This window comes from Patiria miniata, unplaced genomic scaffold (genome assembly GCF_015706575.1).
Source record: "Patiria miniata isolate m_02_andy unplaced genomic scaffold, ASM1570657v1 HiC_scaffold_18, whole genome shotgun sequence".
NCBI classification, from domain to species: Eukaryota; Metazoa; Echinodermata; class Asteroidea; order Valvatida; family Asterinidae; genus Patiria; species Patiria miniata.
In genome coordinates this window covers 2,114,364-2,129,035 of record NW_024037056.1, presented here as the reverse complement: position 1 = coordinate 2,129,035, position 14,672 = coordinate 2,114,364, and positions in this window count along the sequence as shown.

Sequence of the window (14,672 nt, the reverse complement as noted above, 5' to 3'; positions counted from 1 at the left end):
ATAATGAAAGTCCAAAGCGCTGCTCGTACTCGTACATATATCAGTGTGCAGGTCAGTAATAAGGCCCGAAATTGCCTACGCCGGCCAAATCACGATTTGCATGATGTTTTTTTTTTGCTATTAGAGCATTTTGTGGGCCATGATCTTGAGGGTTTGTAACAAAACGGAGAAGGGCGGCCGTGAACAGAACTACGAGCTCGTATTTCTGTGAAATTTTTGGATGAAATTGGGCCTCATTTTTGAACATGGCGATGGGCTTCAGGACTATTTTTAGGGTTGATCATCTTTAGATGGAATTTCAAGTTCCACCAAAGTCACTGGTTAACCCCCCCCCAAAAAAAAAATAACAGAAAATGATGAAATAAGCTTTTATTTGATGTGTGTCTCCGACGTCTTGGACAGTTGTGGGTATTGCCCCGAATTTTCGAAGTGGGGGGGGGGGGGGGGGGGGGGGACCACTGGGGTATATGGTGGCTAATTTACTGGTCTGCAACGACCACAGAGGAACGAACGCCTGTCCTCGTTGAGGGCGCTCTAAACTTGGCTGCTCATTGTAGTGCAACTAATACTTTTCTGATAACTGGACGCAAAATCTCGCCCGCGTGTTATGAGGTATATGCAATTTTGTATGTCTTCATTTGCAATGTCAAAATGGGGTGTCACATCAAATTTTTTTTAAATACAATTCGAATGTCAAGTACAGCCAAAGGTGACTGTTGTTAATAGCGCCCTCTTCTGGTTCTTTGCAGCCATCTCGTTTTGGAAAACAAACAATTTATTATGCAAGGTGGCACTAGAGGGCGCTAGACATCAGTCGAGGATGCGCTTGTAGAGATTTGCATGATCATTGATATGTTTTACTCAGTTTATAATAGAGATAACGAAATAACAGTGACAGGAAACCTATTTAGAAACCAATTATCCCATTTCAATCGAAGCCCCAGTGCATGCATAGGATTTACAATTAATGTTCCCGTTTTTATTTTTTTATCCCAAATAATTACTGACGGTTTCAATATTCTTAGTCGCTGAATTGTGTCAATAATTGTCAGCAATATAATGAACTTTGAGTTCGAGCCTCCTTATTGTCGATAACTGTAGAATTTTTCACTTTTATATGCATTTGGGTATTCTTCATTCGATAGTGTGAGATTCAGTAGAATATTCAACAGCAGTATCAGTATTCGTAATAAAAAAAAATTTACACGGAATGCAGTTTTGCATATAAAATGCGAGTTTGCATTTTATGTAAGCAATATGGTCGCATAATATACACTGCAACACTATACCTTCATTGTAACCGTTAAAGTGAAGTTGAATAAATTTAACTCGATATGATGTCATTTTATACTCGGCATGGTCGCGTTGATTTTCATTTCATGTTTTATACATTGTAACTGTGTACGTGTCCATGCAAACATGGCAGGTATACCAGTAATTTAACCCGGGGGATGTGCCTACCGATTTAATCAGAACTGAACCTTGCTCAAAGTGCCGACGGCGAATTCCAAACACTATGTGAAATTATTTCGCCTGAAATGGGATCGTTCGGAACAGGGTCACCGTAAGGTCATGGCCAAATTCTACTAAATGCACTTCAAAAATCAGTCAGATTTATCACAAATCTGACGCACAACTAAAATAATGAAAATCGTGTCCCGATTCCTGATTAAAGGATTTTGAGTATACGCCACAGAGTGCAATTCAAAACAGGGCCGGCATAGCGGTACTTTCCTCGCCTTCCACCGCTGTCACCCGGGTTCGAGTCCCGCCTGAGCCAATATGTGGGTTTTCAGTCCCTGCCTGATTCCATAGGTTTTCCCCCAGAATATTCTTCTGGGGTTTTCCTTCCACCTCTAAAACTGGCATTTCTTTCTCATTGTCTGCTCTCTATACATTTGTACAGCTATAGGTTTCGTCAGGCTTGCGAGCTACAGTGCCTAGGGCGCTTCTGAGGAGCCCTCTGATGATTACCAGAAATAAATAAATTTTAAAAAGATTGTAACGGCCACTAAAACGAGACAAAAAGACAATTGTTTTCTGTGTTTTCTGATAAGTATAGTATCCACTGAGCTGAGATTATCAGCAGGCTTGTTGCTTTGCAATAATACTTTAGATTTGGAGCAATTTTGTTGCTTCAAGCGAAGACAAAATGCTCAAAAGCCAAAAATTCATACAAGATACCTTCTTTTCGTAATGTATTTGACGTTTTCTGCTAGTCATTTGCTTGTTTGTTCATTTGTGATATGGGATGATCTAGTAACACCTGTTTATTATGATTAATTGGCTTGCACTTTTTCGTCAGATCATAGGTTTAATGAACTGAACTCGTTTGCATTGGGCAACCCTGCACTCAACCATGATAACCGGATATACTCATTTTTGGATGTGAGGAACGACCGTGCAAAAGTGATGACACTTCTTTCATCTAAAATCCTCGTTAAGCGATTACATCTAGCGTACAACCCCCTCCCTTATAACTGTACTATTGCCAATTTTCGCTGGATACGGTACTCAAACGCGCAGTAACGGATGCATTCGTGTAAATGATTAAACTTAATGCACCAGGCGACTCCATTAATTTGGAGAAAATTGATGCAATGGGCGTCCATTTAGCTTTTCAACGGCAAATCCGCGCCGAGACAATAATTTATGTACAAATAGTCCTCATTTTGAAGAGACGCCCACAACAGGCTTCTTTCGGGAGACATAAAAAGGCACGAATCAAAACCATGAGTTCTTCGAATATTGCTTGTCCCGCGAATTTGTGGTGTTTTTTTTTCACGAAATATCTACTTTTTTCTAGATTAGGTGACTGTTTGCAACCCTCTGAAAGAGCCTTTTTATTTGAAGACAACTTTGCGTCTCTAACGCCCACAAAAGCATCGTCTGAATTATTCGAAATTTGTGAAGTAATTCTATCATAAATGTGGCCAGGTTTTCTATGTTCGATATGTCGTTATGCTGGGACAGCAACTATAGCCACTGACGATTTTTGCAAGAATGCGTACGCCCCATTCAGACAAGTACGTAACGATACAGTTGGGATTGTGGTCGAATTTGATTGGTTGATTACGCGTGACGTCATGTATGTCAGGTAATACAGCCATCCAATCACCTTCGCACGGTTTTGGTCCTGTATAAAAAAAAATTGCATGAAGCGATGTCAAGATTCTAAAACCCACCCCAATCCAAGTGATAAACATTGCAGATTGGTCAACGAAGTTGTTCCGAGCAAAAACCGACGTCACCCACGAAAGGCATTCTTGCAAACAAGACTGGTGTGATATGCCGCGGTGCGTGCATGGTCAATCTACTCGACCTGGAAAGTTCTTCGATCGTAGACAGAACAGACACCGTACAGTTTGCGGGGCGGTTCAGCTTCTTTCATGCTACTGAAAAGGTGCACTGGTGCGGAAAACTGGCAACGGCGACAGGTGAGTGAGAGTATTGCACCGTCATATAACATGCATAGACCTATACCTATACGGACGATACACTGAAGAACCATAATGGATACTTAAGTTATCTTCATGAGTTTGACAACACGGAGGTGTTTACTGTTCCACATTCTGCGAACATAAGGTGAGAACGGTGTTTTTTATCCTCTAGTTTTCTGGATATTCCCAAATTACCGAGATCTTTCAAATTTGAGATCTGATTTTAGTCATGCTTTTTGGTACTGGATATTTGCTTTGTTAGTCGTTCAGCACGGTTTGTGCACCCTTTCGCCACAGCTTATTTCTGACCGTCCTTTACACTGTTTTGAGGGCTTGTTTGCATTAAGCAGTTTGCTAATGACTAAATCTCCACTGCCTGTATGTCGATACTAAGGTTGCAGACCAGTAAATAAACTTCCATAGACCCCAATGGTAAATGCTCCCACTTCAGAAATTCGGGAAAAACACTCACAACTCTCCAAGGTGTTCGAGACACACATCCAATTAAAGCTTATTTCATCATCTTTCATTTTCTGTTCATTTTTTGGGGGGTCAACTGATGACTTTTAGGAGAAATTTCCATCCGAAGATGATCACCCCTGAAAATAGTCCTGAAGCCCATCGCCGTTTTGAAAAACGATGCCTATATACACTCCATTGCAAAATAGAGCGCTTTAAGGGCCCCAATTTCATCCAAATTGAACGGAACTACAAGCTCCCAGTCCTGTGCACGGCTTCCACCCATTTTTTACAAACCCTCAAGTTCATGGCCCACAGCATCCTCAAATACTGAAGATTTTGAGGGCATGCAAATCGTGATTTGGCCGGCGTATTCAATTTCGGACCGATTTACTGGTCTGCAACCCTAAAGATTTATTGAAAGATTTATACTTTACTCTGACTTGGCGACTTCGTAAATCGGAAACAAAATTAATATATCCAAAAATAAGATTGGGTTTGCTTGGTCGATGGGCCCGATAATGTCTATAGGACAATTATAGGACATGCTATGCTCCTGTACGTTATTATACTTAATAACTCAGGGGGTCGAGGGGTATACAAATATATATTGAATTCTATGATGATTTATCCTGCATTCTAAGACAATTCAAGAATACATTTAGGAACTTCAGCATTTCATTGATTATTTTTGATCCCGTCTTACTAGTTTCATAACACTAGTCAGCGGCTGTGTTTCATTAAACACAATCTTGCTATCACTTTGTAAAATGTCGAGAAACTACGTGTCGAATTCCTAAAAACCAATGTTCATTTGCGAATGATTATATCCATCAGTACTCTAAACATGTTTACAAACTGAGAGCAAGAAAGTGTTTAGAAAAGTGTTAATAATTGCAAAACACATTAATTTTTTTCCAGTGAAGTCAGTCACTTATAGGGCTTGCAGTGTGATTGTCATTATCAGTTGCGTCTCTTTGTACCCGTAATTGCAATCATTGCAAGTACGTTAGGATAAAAATGGAATGAAAAACGTGTCCACTTTTAGGCAGAATATACATGTACATATACATGTAAAAATACTCAGAAAAAAATCCAAGACTTCCCACACGGATTTTGTATAACACCAAAGTGTCGTTGTGATAGTACTTTTTTTTCGACTACTCACAAATCGGCTGCACAAATTGGGCGATTTTGCCAGCAAACCTAGTCTCTGTCTCGTACATGGACGCGCGGTTGACCTTGCAAACATCGAGATGAAAAGAACACGCCCATGACAGAAACTGTTTTGACTGTTATGAAGTTTGTAAAAGTCACATGAGGACTTGTTCAAGAGGCCGTGGACGCGTGAGTACTTATGTGGAGTCTGAGTACTCGATGGCATGTCCCGTTACAAATTCAGTCTGTATTTTTTTCCATGGCTCGTCTGTTACGTTCCTTTAAGAGAGGTTTTATGTTGTGGGCACGGGACCAAGAAATGACCGCTCAAGAAATCAAGAACTTAACATGTATTTTCCAGACGAAGCTCTGGTGACTACGGTGACTGTTCTATGTTCCGTCACCCCTATGTTCCGACTATTCAACATATGTTCCAACACCCCTATGTTCCAACACCTTTATGTTCCGACAACATGCACATAAGATTGTTTACTCACGGTGAGGGTTATAGGGTAAGGGTTAGGATATAGGGATAAGAATATGTGCAGTCGGAACATAGAGGTGTCGGAACATAGGGGTGTCGGAACATAGGGGTGTCGGAGCATAGGGGTGTCGGAGCATAGGGGTGTCGGAACATAGGGGTGTCGGAACATAGGGCTGTCGGAACATAGGGCTGTCGGAACATAGGGGTGTCGGAACATAGGGGTGTCGGAACATAGGGGTGTTGGAACATAGGGGTGTCGGAACACAGGGGTGTCGGAACAAAGGGGTGTGGAACACAGAGGTGTAACCCTTTTCTACACGTTTGATCCCCACACCGCAGAAGCATACACGGCACTTGAATATGAAACCGTTGTACATGTAGTACGTCACTGCTGTTGTGGTGTGTCGAAAGAAAGGATTTAGTGTGGCGAACCTTGTGTACTACAAAAACCTGACCTTGCTGACTGTGCCGGCTATTCAATTTGGATTTTTTTTTGTGGCTGGTTTTGCCAAAAGAGAATAATTGACAAATACAGTGTAAAAAAAAATAATATGTGTAAGGGTGTATAACTGTATCGGCACAATGATATTTGTATCAATCAATGAAAAAAAGGTGACCTTTTGCCAATTGGATTCTGGCTTACGCAAGCACATTGATTAAAAAACGATTCTCCAACATTTTTAAATACAAATCTTATTCCACAGCTGTACATAATGAGAAAAAAAAACTTGTTGCGAAATAGTTTCAAAGGTTGGAATGATTAACACTATCGGATCCTGAAAGTTTCCTGGGGGAGGGCGGGGGAGTCATCCGGTGGGGCGTCAGATTTTTCCCCTGACACCCGCTCTTCAATAGCAGGGGGGGGGGGGGGGATTTGGGGGGAGGGGCTGGCAGGAGAGGGGGACTGGGGTGGGGTCTGGACATCATCTTCATTTGCGGACTATTATGGACAGTATCAGAAGCACGGTTTTGCCGATAGAACGTTTTTGCCGACCAAAAAAATAATAACGGGTAAAGTGATGGGGGGGGGGGGTTGAGCACTCAAGGCGTTTTCCGGCGACCCAAGCGGTGGGGGGAGGGGATGATTAAATAATACCTCTATTCATACTGTCAACAACGTATGAAGGTAAACAAAGACCACAAATGCATAACAATGCCATTTTTATTTGGTCCCAAAACCCACAAAATTCAGTAAACCCTGAATGGCTATTATTCACCGGAAGTCGCTTTTCATGCATCTGGTCGACACAAAACTAGGCAGGGTTCATCCAATTCATTTGGCGTTACGGGGTGCCCCTATACGATTGCACTGCACAAAAGTCAATCAGTCGGTCCGTGAGATAGGTACAAAATAACTTTTTGACCTCCGTGGTTCAGCAAATCCCACACGTATATCAACACAAGTTTCGTGCAATTAGCAAATTAATGTAAATTAAAAAAAAAACCGACGCCAAAATGTGGTTATTAAATTGCTTCTATACTCCAAATTAATTGGTTTTCCGTCGTCTTATTATGCAAAGCAGTCAAACCCATTGTCTTAGCTTAATTGAACTGACACCGGGAATCCTTTAGGGAAATCATAGGGTAAGCCTAGAGATGAAATACTGATCCCAGCTAGAGTGCATAAAATAGATTCAATTCATTTGAAGTCTTTTCATGCATCTGGTCGACACAATTACACAAATTCATTTGGCATTACTGGATACTCCTATAAGACAGCACTGCCCGCCTGCGAGTTATCTTTTCCTAAACATCATCGTATGGATGGTTGTTGAGTGCCGTCTACGATCCTTTTTTATACGTACGCAGATATATAATGCCCTGAATCACAGTTTGTAGCCGAGTTCTGCGATGGCTCAGCTGGATATTGCCTTGGTATTAAAATCGGAGGGTGAGAGTTCGAAACCACATATTCCCAATTTTTTTCTTTTCTAATTTGCGGCTTTGGGGGATTTTTTTTAAAGGGAAATAAAATCCGAATTTCATTAGTTTCGAATTCATTTCATTTTTTTTCTTTTATGCATTATTTTTTGTCATGTTTTAGGGAAGTAAAGTGCAAAACCTCATAACGTAGGCCCTATACCCCATTTGCTATGACGTTTGGGGGAAAAATTCGCTGCCTGCGCTAGTCAGTCAGTGAGTGAGATAGGCACTAGACCTCCATGACCAGCACACTGGCATCAACGCAAGTTGCGCGCAATTAGCTTAATTTGTCAATAAAAAATTAAAGAGGAATAACAGATGGTAAGGACGATTTGTCTAATTATCCTAAGGTCGTTTTTATCGTGTTATTATGCAAAGTGGTCGCATCCATTTTCTTAATTACCTTAATAGGATTGACTCGAGGATTCCAACCATGCATAAAGCGCGTCCAATTTACCTACAACACGCCGTGGAAACACGTACCGCCATTATTATTTTTCTTACACATTTTAAGGCTTGGAATCTCAACTTTATCCCTGGTAAGTATTGGTTTGGTTTTCAAAAGGGTTTTGAAATAATTCGTAGAAAAATGACAGCCTGAACCCGTCTGGCATCAAGGTTCGTGAAAAACAATCCCGCGTCTGGGTCCAGTCAAAGTCAAAATGATCCCGGCGCAAACTGGTTAATCAGAAATCAACTGGAAAAAAAATCTGCCCAAAATTAGTAAGCTAGGCATGTCAAAAACAAATTCAACCGATATCAAGGAAAATCAATCATGCGCATTTTTTTTTTCTCATGCGGATATGCTTCATCATGTTCGTGATATGACAATCTCGTTACCTTTTATTTTCTGTATTTCCTTTTCTTTTCGATCCACGTAGACTACACCTTAAGTAAATTCACAGTATTGTCCTTCGTTTCAAGTTCAATGCGTTTTTAATATAACTCAACTGGTGTTTTTTTTGTTGGTATTCAACAGCTTGTTGACTCGAGTTTGCATCTGATGTACCGCATCATCGATTCTCCTTGAAATCGGTTGAGTTTGTTTTCGACATGCCTTTATTTGAACACGAATAATTCTAAAACCCTTTTAAATATCAATTACACCAAAACTCACCAGGGACAAAGTAAAAATTCCAAGCTTTAAAATTAAATAATGACGGTACGTGTTTCGGCTCCGACGCTAGAGCCTCCCCCCCCCAAAAAAAAAAAATTGCGGGTATTTCTGGACGCGCTCTATCTGTGGAGCAAGGACCCAACACACTAAGTAATTCCGTAATGGACTGGAGATTATCTAAGCGAAGCTAATGCACTTATCAATTGCTTCCCCACCCCTTCCCAGCTTCGGCCTTATATCGGGGTTTGGCCATTTTTAAGCCCCAGGGTGGGGATTTTGGTCACTCACGAACATGTATTCCATTGGTGTACTAGATGCATGGACAGGCAAAGAGTTGAGGGTGCCCTCATGTATGTTGGCGATTAATAGATGCGTAAGTGTTTTTGCTTGCCGTATTATTCATTCGTATGAATAAATTTCCGCCCATACGGCCTTATTAAGGATAACGGTATTATGACATTGCCTGATGGTTATCAAGGTCTTTTGTCATTTGCAAGATTCGTCCTGTAAATATTCCAAGATACTATGTATTCATTTCCATGACATTAAATCATACATTGTGGTCTGCTTCATAATTTGTGAAGGCGTGCTGTGAGTTAATGGGTGCGTCTGGAGTGGAATAAGTTTCGATAGTCCCAATGGCAATAGCACCTTGTTGTCGATTCGGACTATCGGACCTAATTGTCGATTCGGACTATCGGACCTAATTGTCGATTCGGACTGTCGGACCTTATTTTCAAATAATGAACCTTCGGACTAGTGAACTTATTTTCGTTTCGGACTATTGGACCTTCGGACTAATGAACCTTTGGACTAATGAACCTTCGGACTATAACTGCTTCAAATGTTCGGATTAACGAACCTTATTTCATTTTCGGACTAACGAACCCCCTCTTATGGGAATTGTGTGCATTCGGACTATCGAACCTTCGGACTAATAAAGAACATTCGGACTATCGAACCTTCGGACTATCGAACCTTCGGACTATCGGGCGGACCCCACTATATACCCATGTAAAAAAAAAAGAACACCACACAAGTCATGCAAACAAACGAGCATGTGACGATGATTATTTATGTATATCTTCTCTCCACAAGGTGTATTTTTTGCAATTACGATAAGAAGGGACGTGCAGCGTGTCGTTCCACAATGCAGGCCGCCGGGTGGAGACTTCATCGTGGATGGCGGGTGATCCTTCTGTTCGTTTTGGCGAACAGTGCGATCTGCTACGGTAAGTTCAACTTGATTTGATTCGTCAACTTCATCCTCCCTTCTTTGGAAGAAAATTTACCAAATTGAAAAACGTGCAAGTAAAATACAATACTAGCCTAAAAACAGTGCTTAAAGATGAAATGTTTTTAAATTTCTTAGTTGTTTTTTTGTTTGAAATATTATGTATAGGCCTACAAAAGAGAAATGAGACATCAAACGGCAGTACTGCGACATTGAGTAAAAACCTCTTAACTCAAAAACCCTTTTAACGCAAAGTAAATACTTAATGAACTTATTCCCATCAATTGTTGTTGAAAAGAAAATTCATTGGATAACTCAAAACTCTGCTTAACTCTAAATTTGAGCCAATTCCCCTGAGCTTTGAGTTATCGAGATTTCACTGTAATTCTCGGCCACGTTTAGTTTTATTTGGTTATCTTTGTTGTTTTTATAATTATATCCCCCTCTCTGCCGTGGCCTCGTAGTCTGGAGGGTTGGATTCGTGGTCTGCGGTAGTCTGCAGGTTGTGGGTTCGAGTCCAGCCTGAAAATGGGTACCCTGTACTATTGTGTAAATAAAACATTCGCGTCCAGCCTGGGGCCATGGTGCGTGTGCCCTTGGGCAAGGCACTTTGTCACTCATTGCTTCTCTCCATACCTGTGTGGGCAGAGATATTGTGGTTGTTTAGAGTTGCTTTGCGCCGAAATGGCAGCATCGAGCTGTTTACTCCCCAGGGAGCTGAGATGGTATACTTTGGAACGTTTCAATGCCCCTATGAGCAGGGTAATAATGATGTAGCGCCTTGAGCACCACTGATAATGGTGGATGCTTGCGCTTTATAAATACCCATTATTATTATTATTATTATTATTTGTTATAAGTTCTTGTTGATTGAAGTACAGGAATGTTTTCAGAGGAGTATCAATTCCTACCTCCGCCTTTCCTGATTGTTTTTTCATCATATTTTGTTCTGTTTAGCCCTTTGCCAAAAATGGCTTTTATATCCTTGCTTGGGCGATTTTGCATTAAAAAAATTGGCCACGACATTTTGTAAAAACTGACCTAATGAAATAAAAATGAAATTAATGATTACTCTACAAATTTTGAGTCGACTTTAGAAGTGTGACGTCATTTCGATCAGAAATGTGGACTAAACTGTTGATTGGTCAATTTGGATGCCATGTTTTTGTAATACAACACAAGACCCGATAATCCGATATAGAATGCGCCCGCTGAATGGTCATAATCTCGAGGTCAAGACGAAGTCTTGTTTTGCATTAAATTAATCGCCGAATCTGCTCGCATAATCATAGACCGTTGCTAGTGCAAGGGGTATTCCGTAGACTAGATTGCATGTTCTTCATCCAAAATATGTAACTTGATTCATATACCCCTTGGACTGCGCTCGTTATACGGTTCACCTTGAGAAAAAAATGCAATTTTAAAGGGATTTTGTATAGTTACGAAATAATTATGCACGGGGTCGCAATTCTTTCACGCGACAGCCGGCCTTGTAGCCTATCCACTATAATAGTCATGCAATTTGCATTAAGAAATGCATTAGATATAAGTGTGATGAGAGAATTACATTGCTATCGGCATTAGCTTCGAGATGGATCAAGCCGCTTTCGCCTCCATGTTTTTAATTATTTCTAACAATCCCCGTTTTTAGGCCTAATTATTGACGCAACATTGAAGGTCAGCTGCCGGAATCGAAAGTTACCATATCAGGGGCGGGTCCAGCTTCGTCTCAAGGGGGCATAGATGGATTTGGGGGGGGGGGGTGCCAGGGGGTCTGGAACCCCTCCTTTTGTTTTTTTATCATATATTTAAGTTAACAAATCTTTTGTTCAAAAAATAAACAAAAGTTTCCGGTGAGCACTGTTGCAATTTTTACTTTATGTCATCATATTTAAAAGTATTTTTATATACAATTTTTTTTATTCGTCCCCGAATAAAAATTGAAACCTGATTGTGATTCTATAGCTCAGAATAGCCGGTTCAATGACTCCAAACTCGAAAATGATGTTAAAATGATAATTTTGCTTTAAAAAATGGTTAAAGTGGTCAGAAATTGCCTCATATCGCACCACAGAACATCAGTCTAGAATCCATTTTTCCCCGGGGCGCGGCCCTTAAGCGGGTTCGCGCAGTAGTTCTGATCGAGGTATGTCACCCCCCCCCCCCCCAATTTTGAGAAGCGATTGACGCCTCTGTAATGTCCCTGGCTGGAACCCTCCCCCCTTTTGAAAAATCCTGGATCCGCCTATGGAGAAGCTGTCAAGGGGTGGATTAGCAGGCTTTTCGTGCCGATGTTTTTGCGGTTCGGGCCGGGGGGAGGATCCGGGCTCATAAATCAGCCGACGACAACATTGATGCTTCTGTCCAACATGTTAGCCTAGGTCGAATTGCTTAATTATTCCAATAAATTACCAACAATTGTATACAGTTATTAGGCAAATTTCCAAGTTGCTCAATGATTTTTTTAAGTTTCTTTTTAAATTCCTCCGTGATTTGATGATACGATGTTAGAAACTTGATGGCTGTTAGTTATGGTATACTGGAATAAAAATTGCATACTTTTACCTACATACATTTTTTTATTACCTTTTTTTTTGGGGGGGGGGACCGTGATACACTCAAAATTATATCTATGAGGAAAAGACTGTTCCCCCCCCCCCACACAAAAAAAAATCTGAATATATTTGAAATCCGAATGACAACGGGGACAGCTGGGAACGTACCAGAATGAGGAAAAGTTAATTCTGTACCGATCGAGGGCGCTGTTTTGGTTTCTTCTTATCCGCTCAGCGCGATATTTGCATTAATTTTGCCAGCCGGGAGTTGTGAACTTCGATTGTTTTTGTTTTAACAGTAAAATTGTTTTAAGAACTTTCAGACACAGTCGAGTCCAGCGACAGCAGCTTCTTGTTTAGGAACATTTTTTTTGTCACAGAATTGGACATCTCGGAATGCCTAACTTGTTTTTCACGACTGTGAGTGATTGTGTAAAGAACATGAAAATCGATCGAGTTTTGTCAAACATGTCAAATGAAATAGACTTTTCATTTGACAACTGTATCAATGCCATGGGTTTGAAAGGTTTATTTTGAGATTGACCGGACCCAGACGCGGGATTTGTTTTCACGAATCTCGATGCCAGACGGGTTCAGGCCTTCATCTGCCGGCACACCCTGATATTTCCGGCCTCGGTGGTTGCGTGTTCATCGGTCATCCGTTCCGAGTACCGCGCAAAACATTTGCGTGTATACACGTCATCCGATGTGAAATGGTAAACTCATTAATACCATGGAGCTAGTTCCATGTTAATACTGACTCATTTTCTGGGGTTAAAGTGGGTCACATGTTGAGGCTGTGGAGCTTATTTTGGAGTTTTAGGTTAACTTTTAATTTTTGTTTTAAGTTTCAGTTCAACCCAGTCAACTGGGACAGACATGGGTAGACCTCTTATTGTGCATTGATTGCTTATGTTAAATTAATGAATCAACATAGCGTCGCTGACCGCAAAGATTAAATGCAATCAATCTATGCAACTTTTATCCATACAGGACAACAAAATTGCACTGTTAGTGAGATAATCCACCCTGTGAACGTCAGCTCTACCAGCGCCAGCTTTGCGTCAACCAGCGACTTGCCTCGATCTCCCAGCGATTGCCTGAACTCGATAACATGGAATATTGCAGCCACGGATCAACACAGCAAGTGGGTTTCTATCGAGATTCTGGACCCTGCACCAGCTCTGCCGAATTTCGACGATTTGTTCACCTTGTATTTTGCATCACCCGCCTCCGATGAGTCAATCCAGTTGACGACGGGATTAGACCGGATTCGTTTCGTCCCCTTCGAGGAAACTTCGCAGCTCCGTGTGAATTATTATGGGTCCGATGGAGAGGTTTCGGAGGAGACCTTCTGGAATCTGTCCTTTGCAAGGTTGACGCTTGCCAATGAAACAGGTACTCTTCAAAGAATTGTAACATTTTTTTTTATTTTGACAGTATGAAGTATGGAAAAAGACTGCGGTGGTGCTTTTAATGGTTACGTCTCGTTAGTCCGAAGTACCGTTGGTCCGACGTCCCATTGGTCCGACGTCCCATTGGTCCGACGTCCCATTGGTCCGACGTCCCATTGGTCCGAAGTCCCATTGGTCCGAAGTCCCATTGGTCCGAAGTCCCATTGGTCCGACGAAACATAATACTGTGTAGTTCCACTGGTTCAGGTTGACTGACCCTAACCCTAACCCTAACCCTATGGGCGGTCGGACCAATGGGACTTCGGACCAATGGCACTTCAGACCAATGGGACTTCGGACCAATGGGACGTCGGTCCAGTGGTACTTCGGACTATAGAGACGTCTGGGCTTTTAATATATGCGACTTTTCAAAACTTTGTTATTTTTTACAATTTGAGTTGACGGTATCCATCGCAACATATTGGCAGACAAAAAAAACAAACCTACCAGATTATTATTAAATACCTTGACTGTAAATGAATATTAAGTCAAAAATTCTCTTGAAAATTGCAAAACGAAAATAGGCTACATAAAAAACAGAGGTGCATTTTCAGGAACTGCATTAAAACATTGATTTGCATGGGTACTTGAAGTTCATTAATTCTGGCAAGATTTCACTTTTTTGTGAAAGTTCTGTGAAAAATTGAGAAAAAAAATAGCATTATTACTCAGTATTCAAAAACAGCAAGTTCTCAATGAAAGACTTCAAAGAGACAGATATCTACAATTAAAAATAATGCTGAAAACCTTGCAACATTGAAATCTTGTTTTATTTTTAAAAGGTGATAATTTGAGCTGGTTAAGTCTTCACGTAAACAATACACATTCTAAGAAGGTTTTTACCTTTT